This window comes from Rhagoletis pomonella, unplaced genomic scaffold, assembly GCF_013731165.1.
Source record: "Rhagoletis pomonella isolate Grant_MI unplaced genomic scaffold, Rhpom_1.0 Rhpom_scaffold_00001, whole genome shotgun sequence".
Classification (NCBI taxonomy): domain Eukaryota; kingdom Metazoa; phylum Arthropoda; class Insecta; order Diptera; family Tephritidae; genus Rhagoletis; species Rhagoletis pomonella.
The window spans coordinates 30652812-30666740 of record NW_023458555.1 but is presented as its reverse complement, the minus strand read 5'-3'; positions in this window follow the sequence as shown (position 1 = coordinate 30666740).

Here is a 13929-nt window from a genome sequence, read left to right as displayed (position 1 = left end):
GGCCGGCCAGTGCATGAGTTACTCATACACATTTGCACTCATTACAGTAGTCATGCAGCCAACAAAAGTAACTTAGATATTGCAACTGTAATGTGCTATTGTTATTATTATTGTACATACTGATGAAATTACTCAAATGACCTTTTGTCAATTTGTTGCTCCTTGCTCCGCACAAATCGCCTTATCGTGTTGTCACTATGTTTATACGGGCATGTGTGTGTATGTATGTGTTTGCTCTCGTATATTTTTCGATATCTGTAACTACTATATCTCATAAATTTATGTTGTTATTGTATTCGCGCGCTCGCATTGCGCCTCTGATCGTTTATGTGATTTTCTTTTGTCAATCTAAAACTTGTGAGCTTCAGTTTCTCGATGACTTCTACGACGGATAGCCTGTGGTCACCTGTGGTGTTATGCGCATTCTGTTGCTTTTAAATATATAATAATAATATAATAAAAATAAAAATACAACTGTCAGCACAAGTCAGCTGGCTGATCCGGCTGTGTTCTAATTAGTTTCCAATGTGTTGTCCACGCGCATAATTTAATTAATTTTATTTGTGCTCGTCAAATTTTCTGCGACCGCGCCGGCACCGCGAATCACTTCCTCAGTGAGGAAACTTATTGCGATTTATTTGCGATATATAGTTGTTTATCGAAAATAAAATATAAGAAGTACAAATTATTGTCTTGAAGTGCGTGAAAAAATATTAAACTTGTTATGCGAAAAAAAATGTGAGCTATAAGCATATATTCTTGTATTTGTAATGGAAGTCAAATGCAACGGAAATTAAAAAGTAAGACGAATATAAAATAACAAGTAATGTAAAAAAAAATAAAAGAAGCTTTTATTGGTGGTTAATAAAAAAAAAAGAAAAATCGACCCCGCGGCACCTAACGGCAAAATTTTTTTCAAGTTATTTCTTCCATTCAGCACACATTTATTTTTTACAATAATCCCTATGTTTTACGTGATAATTTTTTTTCTGTGATTTTTTTAATACATTTAGTAGAAAACATAAAGCATAAAAGTTAAAACGTTGTGCACAATTCAGAAAAATTTAACAAATTTAAAAAAAAAATATCAAAATTTTCAACTTTTTATTCAGATTTTTTAGAAACTTGTTGGATATCCAGGTTTGTTGCCTGATCAATTTAAGTATAAAAATGTGCAGATTTGAGAATTTGAAAAAATCCCGTTGGTTTTTGATTTTTTTTTTACGGTGTTACGGTGCACTTTCATCCATATAAACAAAATTTTCGAACATACATTTCGTGATTAGTTGGGAACTACCCTGAACTAGTCCGAAACGCTCCTGAAGTAGGCACAAAATGACCCCGAACTAGTCCCGAGATGATTCTGAAATAGTCTCGAAATGTTCCTTAAATTGTCGTGAACCATCCCGAAATGGTCCTGAAATATGTATGTGGCAGCGAAATGGTCGCGAACATGCCCAAAACGGTCGAAAAAGTCATGAACTTGTCCCCAAATAATCTCTAACAAGTCCCTTATTAGACCCAAAATGTTCACGAACTAGTCCCAAATTGGTCGTAAAATAGTCCCGAAATTGTTTCTGAACTAGTCCCAAAATGCTCCTCAAATGGTCGCGAGCTAGTCCCGAAATGGTCCTGAGCAGATCCGGAAATGTTCCTTAAAACGGTCCCAAAATAGCTTCCTATGGACAGTGCCCAGTCGGAACACCTCCTTAAACCGCCCGCGAAGCCGAATATAAGTCCACCTGCACAACATTAGCCCCAAAGAAAAATACATTTTGGAAACCAAATACTTTGCCTGATTTCCGGACCAGTGTTGCCGCAACCAAAAAATATTTTCTATCAAACTGTAAAGAAAAATGCAACCACAACTTTTTCCTCCAAATATAAATTTTTTTTGCGTTAAAGAACAAAACAATTATTGTATTTTTTCGACTGGAGCAAGCCACCTTAATGAAAACAATTGAAAACCTTAGCGCCGAAAACAGAAAAACCAGGGACCGAGAACAAAAAGTGTGATCGAAACTAAATGTAGTTCTCCTAGTTTTGTTCCCAAGAACTCTTAAAACCCCGTACCAAAATGAGAACAAAACGCTTGTTTTCACAAGAAAGTGAGTGAAACTTTTGGCAACTTCTCAACGGGAATTATATAAGAACAAAACGCTGGGGAACAAAATGCGAACAATACTTTCGGGAAAATTTTTGTTGAGAACGTTCTTGAGACATTTGTTCTAATTTTGTTCATTTTGAGAACGTTTTGTTCTAGAAACATTCACAGGATACAGGCTCGAAAAACATTAGTAAGAAAGCTTCTGTTAGATGCATACATATTTGCAGCAACAACGGATACTGCTGGTTGTAGCCAATTATTGTTTTATTAAAATTAGTTTGACTTCAGACAGTCCAGAAGTTTTAAACTTAAAACGAAAATGCATAAATTGGATGTGGAAAGATTTTCACAGTGAGTTTATAAAGCCACAAAAAATGTCTCACTTAAACATAAAATTAAGAAGTAAAAAATATAATCGTATCAAAGGCAACTTTCTCACATCAATTGCCCGCCGCCCCTTACTTTTGTCTGCTTCATTTGCAGCCGCCGTTTAAAATTAAAATAATTTTAAATCAAAACCATTTAAAACGCCTCAAAAAAACAGCCGCCGATCAAGTGCTTACACATATGTATGAAGTGCACCAACAAGTATTTCAATAATTAATTAAAAATGTAAAAAAAAATTATGTTTGTGTTTTTGTTTTCTCTCATAAATTCGCAAATAAGAAAAGTGCTGCCTTACATCTCGTTGCCGTTGCGGTGTATTTTGTGTTGTTTGTATATGGGTATACATATTTACATTTGTGAGATGTCTTCTTATTTAAGCACCCGCAAATTTGCGTTTGAACATTTTTTTTTTAATAAAATAATACATATTTTTGGAATACTTTATGTTGTCGCCAGCGTTAATGAGTTTATCGACTGTTGATTTGTAAACAAACCAGACTTTAGTATATAAAAAATTTCTTTGCATCAACCCGCCCACAGCGCGCGGATGTGCACGAGTTTCTACTGCCGTGTTTATTTAAATTGTGAATGTATATATCTGGTGTTTACATTTTGCGAATTTCTGCAAATGACACGCTCTCTCACCTGGCCGGACAATGAACAGCATGCTGGAGCTTGTTTGTGGTTTATATTCGGAAGATAATGAGCCGGTAAGTGAAATATCTGAAATGAAAAAAAGTAATTTTTAATTAAAAAACCGACTTCAATTTTCATATAAAAATTTAAGAGTACCGTTTCTTTCTTCATGATCCAATTAAATTAGTAACCTCTGGGGTACCACCTTTCCTTAAAAAAAAAAAGAATTATGAAAATTGGTTAACGTGGCCCAAAGTTATGCGGTAACATACATACATAAAAAAAAAATCCGACGAATTGATTTCGAAGTCGATTAAGAAATTAGTTGAGAATAAAAGAAATCGCATTTTATGCTTTCAAGATATCACTGTTCGTTTGATAAAATGGAGTTTGTTGGAAGGCTCCTTATAGAGGACCTTTAGAATACTTTTGAGCTATCTGTGAATAATACTTGTGTCTTCGATTCATAGGTTGTACTTCGTCTAGTTCTCTCCTAAGTGGCATACAACGTAGATTTGCATGCAGTGGTTTATAGTATTTTCTGTTTTCTTGCTTCACGATATCGAAAGCAGTCACAGCTACAGTATCGGTCATTTCAAGAATTTATAGTAACAGAACCTTCCCTTAGTCTGATATAAACTCCATCGGGAAGCCCTTACAGCTGGCTTCAATACAAAAGACATCGTAATTAATACCATCATCTTTTTAGCTGTGGTATGCGCCAAATAGAGCTTCAATAATGCAGGGGGTGAGACAAAAGCGGGGCAAAACTTTCAATTCGTTCAAATCGGAAACACAAGTCCCAAATCCAATCTTATATTTAAACTAAACAAGAATACGTTAATCACTAGATTCCTTACCGAGCATTTCCAATTAAAACAAAAAAAAAAAACACTTGCTAAGAAGAGGAAGCGATAGGATATATACGATCCCAGAATCTAGATAGCCAGGCCGCCATTGAGGTAAGAGTAAAGAAGGCATCAGTACGTTTAGGTCTACCTCATAGGGACCAGTGGGATATTTTGGATCAATACGCTCTTGCTCTTAACGTCATGTTTAGACTGTCACCGAATTAGCTTTTTCTCCCAGGCCAGATCGAGTAGGGCTCACAGAGAAAAGAACGACGGGAAGTAACTTTGAGTACATATGTACTACTCTTAAACAGATGGACCTCGGGCCTAATCAACAGATGTTGGACGATAACTAGGACATTTGTTACTGCAAAGTCTTTCTGTCCGAGAGTGGACCGCAGGCCATCAAGGCTTCTGCTTAGGCTCACTAAGCCGTAATTATAAATTCTGGTAGGTGCAGAAGGCGCAATAGCTCAGTAAGTGTTGCTATTGTACCTTCTGAACGCGTTGTTGTGCACTTCTGATCAACTCAACAGCTGAGTGTTAGATGATCGTAATATTTTTCTGATCATTTGAGACAACAGGTTCTGTGTACCTTTGACAGTTGAATTTGACAGCTAATGTATCAAGCCGTTCTGAAGACGTTGCTCACTAATCATCGAATTTTTTTAGCAACGGTTCCGCTCAACTGCTGCGCATTCTGAACCTAACCATTGACTTGACACTTACTTCACTTGGAATTCATCCGGACAGACTAAATGTCACACCGGAACCACATTGTAGCAGCTATTGGTAGAACGACGAGGTCACTTCATCTCAAAACTTCGTACTAAACTGCACAGCTTTTGGAAGACTGCGGTATAACCACTTTTTAACCAACACTGAGCAGTTGCCGTTAGCAGTACTTAGTATCACGAAGGACCAATGCTTATGGTATATGTTTGCTCTTGTTCGGAACAACCGCCCCGAAGTAACCTGACTAGGTGGCGTGCTCACACTCGCCTAATGAAAAGCATAGATGTTGGATTCATCGTTACCATCATAACCTCGCATAAGTACAGCTCACATGCTACTAAAGAATTTACATGAGGCGATTTTTCAGGCAACTGTTTTCAACTAACCGCCTGTGAAAGTTGAATCGTTTAAATTCCCTATAAGACAGAAATACGGAATGTTTTTATTACCAAAGCGTCTAGAGCTGACCTTCCTAAAGCAAAGCACCTGCTACTTAAACAAAAAACTAACAAACGGTGAAGCAGTGACCGTTAAAAAGTTTCCATCGTCTAGACATGCACACACAAGTATGTAAGTACCAATGTGTGATTTATTTCACATACGTAACATAAAACAGTAAACCACACCGTTGAAGAAAATTATTCAACGGTGTAAGAATAATTTGACCAACTCAGCGCTGCACAACCTTTAACCGTTTAATATTTTTATGCACATACAATCTACAAAATATGTATGTATGTATGTATACAAAGCTATATTTAAATGCATGTAGTACATACCTACACACAGTCTCACTTATTACACACATTATTGAAAGTCAAATGCGACAAGTGGAGTCAATTGCTATTACGAACTTTAAATTTTTGATTATTTCCCATGAAAAATGCCACGACTCTGTGAACCCTTAACTAAAAACGAGTGGTGGAATGAAATTCTGATACAAGCACTTATGTACATACAGAGCATAGCAAAATTGTAACGTATTTTTGCGACACGAATATCTAACCATACCTAATACTAGCATTCCCTCCTGTTTTAAAATATTCATACGAATGGTGGGTTCATAACCAGTAGATGCATGGGTACATATTAGGGCGAGCCAATTTTTTTTTATTATTATGCGCCCATAGCATAAGAGAATTCTATATGTAATTCTAAGTAAATTTGCCAAAGAAACCATGGGTCTAAAATCAATTTAGAGTTTGTCAAATTTCGTAATAGGTTTCGTAGAAAATGTGTAAGTGGAAATAAGATTGAAAAATATTGATTTTCAAGAATTCTATACCAATTCTAAGAAAAAATGTTTTTTCTCCATATAAAATACATGGAAAACTTTGAGCGCTTTGAGCGACCTCTAAGTAGATTTTGATTTGAAAATAAAATAATAGGAGTATATTTTTTCGGTATAGAAAAATCCATTAAAATTCCGATTTTATTTTTTTGGACCACTCTAGTATACATACATAATATGTATAAAATGTACATTAGTTTCAAGCGGAAACAAAAAAATTTGCGTTTCGAAATTTATCGAAAATTTCGAAAGTATTTTCGACAATGTTTTTATATGAGGAAAATGTGCAACACCTTCCACAAAAAAAAAAATTTAAATCAAAGGTAAGTCTAAGCTAATTTAGGGCCGGTTACTCAATGTCTGGTTAACACTGATCTGCGGTTAAACATCGTTATCGACGTTTTCGACTCCATGCATACAACAGGGAGTCGGTAACGTCGATAACTATGTTTAACCGGAGATTAGTGTTAACCAGACATTGAGTAACCGGCCCTTAGACTTGCACTTTATTACTCTAAAATTTAAAGCCCTACAAAACTGCAAACCTAGAATTTTTCTAAAAATATTTGATAAACTACGTTTTGTTTTGTTTAGAATTTACAAAAATCTCACAATTGAATCAAAAAGGGGAGGCACAAAGTAAGTATTAACTGGTTTCAAAGAATCCAAAGGCAACGATTCTCCGCTTTTCGAATTTCGAAACGCAAAATTTTTTCCCTCCGCTCCACCCTAATGTGCATGTGTACATACATAAATACGAACGTAAATAAGTATGCTTAATAACTAGTGCATTTTTGTAAATGTATTTCGCCGTGGTGGTTAGATCCTGTTGCCTGCCACCGCACTTCTTGCATATGCATTTTTGTCTTAATTGCTCTTCCACCTGTCACAGTGGCGCGGCGCGGTAGTGACTGCCTACATACTTATGTAGCATGTGCCACGGTCACTGCACACACAATCGGCTAGATTATTAGGGTTTTTTTTAGTGGATTTTTTTCTTTGTTTTATAGCGCGCGAGCACAGGTTGCAACCTGTTACCCTGGCAGCGAAATGGCGCATTCCCGGCTGCAGATGGTGGTGGTAAGAGCCAGCATTTATACAAAGAAATTTTTTTTTGTTTTTGTTCGAACTTGGCGCTAAACTCAGGTTTTTTAACAGCTGTATTGGAAAAAGAAGAAATAGTTTTTCTCCGGTACAGATATACTTATTTAATTGTTATTTTGATTTTTCTTTTACTTTCATTAAAAATATCTTCTGCTATATAACAATTTAAATGTCCTTTTATTGCATTTTGCTTTTTGCTTTAAATAAATTTATCTGAAACAAACATTTGGCTCATACATTTGCTGAATAATTTTTGGTAAAAAATGCTGAATTTTCTTAAACCAATTTTATAAGTACACACACAAAATTCTCTCTACATTATAGCATTTTAAAATTTAATTTCAACAATCAAATTCTTACAAGCTGCAACAACTCCAAACTAAGTTCGCGTTAATTTATTGTATTTGGCGAAGTCATAAAAGCAATGCAACTGACGGCAGTTTTTTATTATTTTTTTCCTGTTTATTTAATATTTTTTTAATATTCAAAAACATTTGATACACGAATGAAGGTATGCGATGAGTAACCGCCATCACCACCACCATCGACAGCACTACTACACACGCATACAAACTGACATTACCAGTAGTACTGTGGGTCATGATGGGAAAAATGTGATATATATTTTTGTTTTTGATAGCTACGTTGCTCGCTCAAACACTAGCTTAAGAAATCTACAAATCGTTCGTTCGTGTATTTGAAGTCAGAAGCCTTGCATGATCTACGAATGAAGTGAAATAAAATTCCATCACTTCTTGGCAGGATGTACAAATGCGGTTGTCATATAGGCCGATGAAGGGCAGGTGTTGTCAAATGCCTAGCTAGACCTTCTGACATTGAGGGTAACATGGATTTTGACACTCCGCGTCCATGCCTCCCAGTCATTGCTGAATCGCACAGTTTCTGTTGGTGGATTCGATGGGTGAAGGTGGGAATGCTGCTTATAACTGCTTGCTGCCGTGGAATACTTGGTCTGAGCCCTTTCTATACAAATGCTTTCCAGGAACTCCCGTATAACCTGACAACCAAATAATAATAAACAAATTCGTTAACCTTTTTGATCCTCCAGGGGCACTATTGTCCTACGACATGTTTGTAAGCTCTTAAATCACTTAAATGTAATTAAAAATGGTATAAAAAAGTCCCATACTTTATATGGTACCTGCAATATACTTAAGGGATAGCACGTAAGATCCACCTAAGTGCCAATAACAATGTCTCCGTAGAAAGCAAAACTTTGAGTAAAATAAAGGTTATTAATAAAATTAAATTTACTTACTCCACTGTGCGTCGTCAGTCCAGTCCAACAACAGCAACAACATTGCTGCCTTTCAGGCTTTGAAATCAACTCAGTCAGAAATACATACGTACATACAATACGGCAGCACAACTTAATGCCAGTTTCAATTTAATATATTTTTTTTGTTTGTATGACTTTTTTCGCTTTTTCAGCCCCTCGTTTTTATTATTGTTGTCGAATTTGTTGCTGACATTTGCTTAATACAATTGACTTCTGTCTGTTGTTTTTGGTGTTATTGTTACACAACGTTTAGCGGCTGCTTGCTGGGCTGGTGGATGATTGGTTGCTTGGTGTAAACATTCAACAAATTCGTGTAAGCCGCAACGCTGAATCAGTCTTTGAACGTGGCCCAAACGTGGTAGTACACTTACAACGCATTGTCCGACGGTGCTGGTAAAAGTTCAGCGCGTACAACAACGCGGAAGAAAGCGAGTGCAGAGCGCCCAACAATACCAATATGAAATTGTTAAAATATTCCAAAAGGTACGCATGCGCGTGAATTAAAATTGCTGCAAAGTAAATTAGTGAATAATTAAAAAAAAAACATAGTAAAATGCTGTTACAAATTGTGTGAAAATATGGTGAAAAAGTGTAGTTAATTTATGGGAAAATAGTTGAAAAACGGATAATTGCAAGTGATTTAAAAACTTCGCATTTCATAGAAATATCCGAAACCCAAAGACGCTGGTAACAAAAAAAAAATATTGGTGTTAAAATTTTTTTTTGAATCAAAATTCATAAAATAAAGAAAAAAGTGTTGCTTATCTAAGAAATACCTAACACTATTGTTTACTATACACTTAATAAACACATGCGGTTTAAAAATAACGCTAAAATCATAAGACTTCAATTATTCTACAAAAATTTGCCATGAAAAATTGCCTTCTTGTGATTTTCCCACACACCAAATTGCTCACGCGCCCGCGCCATTACTTTGCCGGACGAGTGAATTACAATGAAAATTTATCACGGGAATTTCTGAAATTTTGCTGAAATAATAAAAATTAATAATAATATTTATTTAAAGAGATTTTTTCCAATAACGCTCATGGCAAATATATAGATTTTCATATGAATGAATAGAGATTTCTGTTCAATATACCAAAATCAAACAAATCAATTCTGCCATTGCACTAAAATAAACAAAACTGTAGCAATTTCGCAAGAACAATGACGCCTTGGTTGAGTGACGCCACTTACATTTGAACTATCGTTTCTAGCACCACCGCTGCTCCACTGGTTGTCTTGTGTTAATTAATGATGCCAATTAGTGGTCATAAGCAGCTTGATATTGCACATTACGATTGCTAAGTAAAAGGGAGAGGTGGCTAAAATATGCCTGGCAAAAGTTCGATTGTTTATTTATTTATTTTTTTTGTGCAGTAAGCTGGCAACATGCGTGAGGCATTCCAAAACTATGTACGAAAATAAATTCAAGATAACGCAGGTGTAAACTATTTTCATAAAGGAATGTGCCTGTGTTCTCCATAGTATGTGCGCATAAATTAAAAACAGACAGTTTGACTTGGCTAGAAACTTGGCAGTAAAATGGTTTTTAAGCATGAAAGGAAAATAAAATGTGTACTAAATAAAATATGTATGTACATATGTATATGTTGCTAAAACGACACACCAAATCGATTTCATAGAAAGGGTGGTCCAAATTCAAGCTTTGTTTTAAGAATACACTGCCGGAATAAAGTTTGGCACAGCAATTTTTTTCACAATATATGCAACAATTTTTATTCTAATATTTTTCCGCCAATTCCGTATAAAAATATGGTTCATTCTACAACAAAAAAACATACAAATATAATTCCTAAACTTTGTGCAAAACTCGTGAATTTTCACGGCAGTGTATATCCATTAGGGTCGTCCTTAAAAATATGAACATCTATCATAAAGATAAGAGTGCAAACTTTTTAATAAATTCAAGGAGATATCTACATGCAAATTCGAAGATTCCTTCTAGATTTTATTAAAAAGATATTGCCACTAAAAATAAGAAAGCTTTCTTCTTGAAGAAGCGTTATAGAGATATCATCTTAATGTGGTTTTATTTTATGTGGAGGTTTTCGTTCTGTGTAAATGATGTATGAGGGGCCCGTTTGTTCTGTTTTACGTACAAAATAAAGACTTCCTTGGAAATTTCAAAATTTTAAAATAGTTTTTAGTTGTCGCTACCAAAATGACGCCTTTTTTGTTGCGCATTTTCCGCACATGCCTGGAACATTCTTATCGAAATCTATAGACCCTGAAACTTCCATCACTCTTCATTGAAATTTCTGTCATTCCTTCGTTGTCAGCTTTGACCTCTTTCGCGGTTTCACACTATTCCGCACAATATCATTAGCCTCACATATATGTACTTCCCTCCCTCTTTTTTCTCTATTCTCGGCCGTCTAACCACTATTTGACTATAAATTTTTCAACATTAATCAAAAGTAGGGTGACTTAATTTCTTTTCAAAAAGCATAATTCAAAAGTAAACTTGTATTTGCGCCACCTTGTATAATTCAAAAGTACTAATTCCGCTAACGTCCATACATATGGTCGTTAATTAACCTGTAATTATATTAAAAAAAAAACTCTTTTGCTTTTTTTATCTTTAAAACAATGCATAACTTTCTTCTTGATTTAAAATAAATACCACAAACAACGATAACGATATGAGAAGACATTAAACGAATTAAATTCCTAGAACTATGAGGTACAATTTACCACCACCTAGACAGTTAAACCTTAATTTTAGTATTAGAAAATTTTTAAGCAGATACGCAATTTTTTTTTTTTCTTACACTTACCTGCAAAAAAACAAAACAAATCAAAAAACTTTCGCCTTTTCGCCCCCCCTCAACACCCTACTTGCCCTGTTTGAGGTGTTTATAATAAACATTGCAAATAAATAATCAACACTCACGAAAATAGTAAAATATTTAAAAACGACTAAATATAAGATGGGATAAACAAATTAACTCCAAAACCAAAAACAAAACATTGATTTGCAATAAATTCGCTTAATGTCCGAAGAACCAGTGGTGAAAACACCGTTCACTGCTACGCCACGCAGCGGCTTCATAAGAAATTCCTGGGATGCCTTTGAAATTTATACGCTTCTGCTTAGACTTTGCTGTTTACAACTGTTTTTCTTTTGTATTATTTAAATTTTTCTTGTTGTTTTAATTTACGATTTTCGTACACATGCCGCCGCCATGCAAAGTCGATTAAATTTCACAACATTTCCAATATGCTATTAAGCGAAATTATACGCAATAATATTGTACTACACATTTAAGTTTTTGGGCCTGTTTGTATGAGAATTGCCTATGCGTTGAGGGTCATTAAAAATTTTTAATTAGCAAAAATTTTCTATATTAACTTTGCAATTAGCCGCAACGTAGCGAGTGTGAGCGCATACAAATTGCTCACTCGCCCGTTAATCACATGCCCATACATACTCAATCGCTTTGGTTATCCAGTCATGGTCCAGATCGTATTTTTGGCGAAATTATTAATCTAATTGTTATTGCGAATTTATTGGATTCAATAACATTGTGTTTGCGCTCTTTTATTCTATTTGGGGGTGTTAAACTATTCCACAAATACGGTGATATTTCGAGTTTTTTTTTTATATTGAGCACTTTATAGGGTGTGCCAATAGGGTCACCTATTTTTTTGAAAACTGTTGAGAAACCAAGTGCGAAGAGGGGATATTAATGAATATAGGCAGGACATACTATAGCATTTTGTCGCTTTCTAGTTATTAAAAATCAAGTATGCAGAGTTTGATTAACCCTTCCGTGTCCGTATTGCTTTGAGTAAAAAAACATTCCAATTGTATTGTTGATTATTGCTCGCGTCGCAATGGCCTAGTAAGCAAAGCACTAGCGTGCCATTCGAGAGATCCGCGTTCGAGCGAATTTTTTTCTTTTTTAATTTACATTTTTTATTTTTTTTTTATTTTGATTTTTAGATTTTATTGTTTGAAAATTAAAAATATATACTTTTTTAATTTAATTTAATTTTATTTTCGTTTAATTCTTAGATGTTACTCTTTAAAAAAATGATATTTTTTAATGTCATTTAATTTTTAGGAACATATTCAGTTTTTCTTTTTTAAATAAAATTTCTTTCTTTTTTTAGTTAAATTTTCAATTAATAATTATATTTTATTCTTTAAAAAGAAAGTTTTTTTTTGAATTTCATTTAATTTTTAGAAACTTATTTTATTTATTTTTTCTTCTTTAGTTTAATTTGTTTTACTTTTCTTAATTTAATTCTCTTTTAATTTTTAAATGTTAGTATTTTAAAAGAAAAATATATTTTTTTATTTCATTTATTTTTAGGATCTTATTTTATTTTTTTTTGTCGTTTCTTGGCTTAACTTTCTTTCAATTTTTAAATTTCGTTTTAAACATAGAACTATTATTTTTTTTTCTAAGAATTGATTTCTTTTTTGATTTACTTTTTTTGGTTCTCGAATTTAACTTTTAGATTTGTTGATTTAAAAAGAAAAAAAAACTAATTTTTTTTAGTTTCATTTAATTTTTAAAAATATGTTTTTTTATTTATTTGTGTATATGGTTTTAAAAACAAAAAATACATTTTGTATCTATTAAAGTTTTAAAATACTTGTTGCTGAAAAGCGAGCAGCCTAATGCTAAGGCTATCTCGTTAGCAAATTTTTCTATAGTTCTTTGGAAATACTGTAAAAAGCTTTCAAGGTAGTTGCCAAAATTGAGAATTTTCTGAGGAAAGACAACATTTTAAAGTTTTCACTGTTTGTTTGAAAAAACTTTACTTCATCTAGAAAACAAAATAAAATTGTAAAGCGAATATTATCCGCTTAACGCAATTGGCAACCCCTTTATTTTTGAATTGAAATTTTGTTGTAGCAACTAAGTGATGATTTTCGGATATGTTTAGGCTGTTGGCCAGTAGAATTGTGGGTATGTATTTACCTCACTGAGCAGTGGGCAATGTTGTGGCACGAATAGGGCGCGTGGCATCAGCTTTTGTTTAGCAAAAGCAATATAATATCTAGTAAGAACATTTGGGAACTACTTAAATGTAAACAATTTTGTATAATAGATTTAAGAAATTAGTTTTATCTACAGAGCCGCAATTTATTTGGTATGTACATATCGTTACCTTAATATAGAAAGGCCCTATCCCACATGGGCCTGGAATACAAAAAGCCGTAACTAAAAATCCAAAATTCACTTTTTGGCAAAAAAATAATTTGTTTTTCCGAACTTGCCTGGCAAAAATACTTTAGGCGAATGTTCACTAGTAGCAATGAAGACCCGCATTTCACTGATGTCAATTCTAACCAAAGCTAGTTCTCCATCATTGCGAGCTCCATACACCCTAATCACACTTCCGGCATCCAATCCACACCACAAAATTAAGAATTTTCTTTAAATCTTTCATAGATATTTTAAACTTTTTAAATTGGTTTGATATTGTAAGGGCCAGGTCAACAACTTCATGTAAATCGAAGAAGGAGATAAGGCTA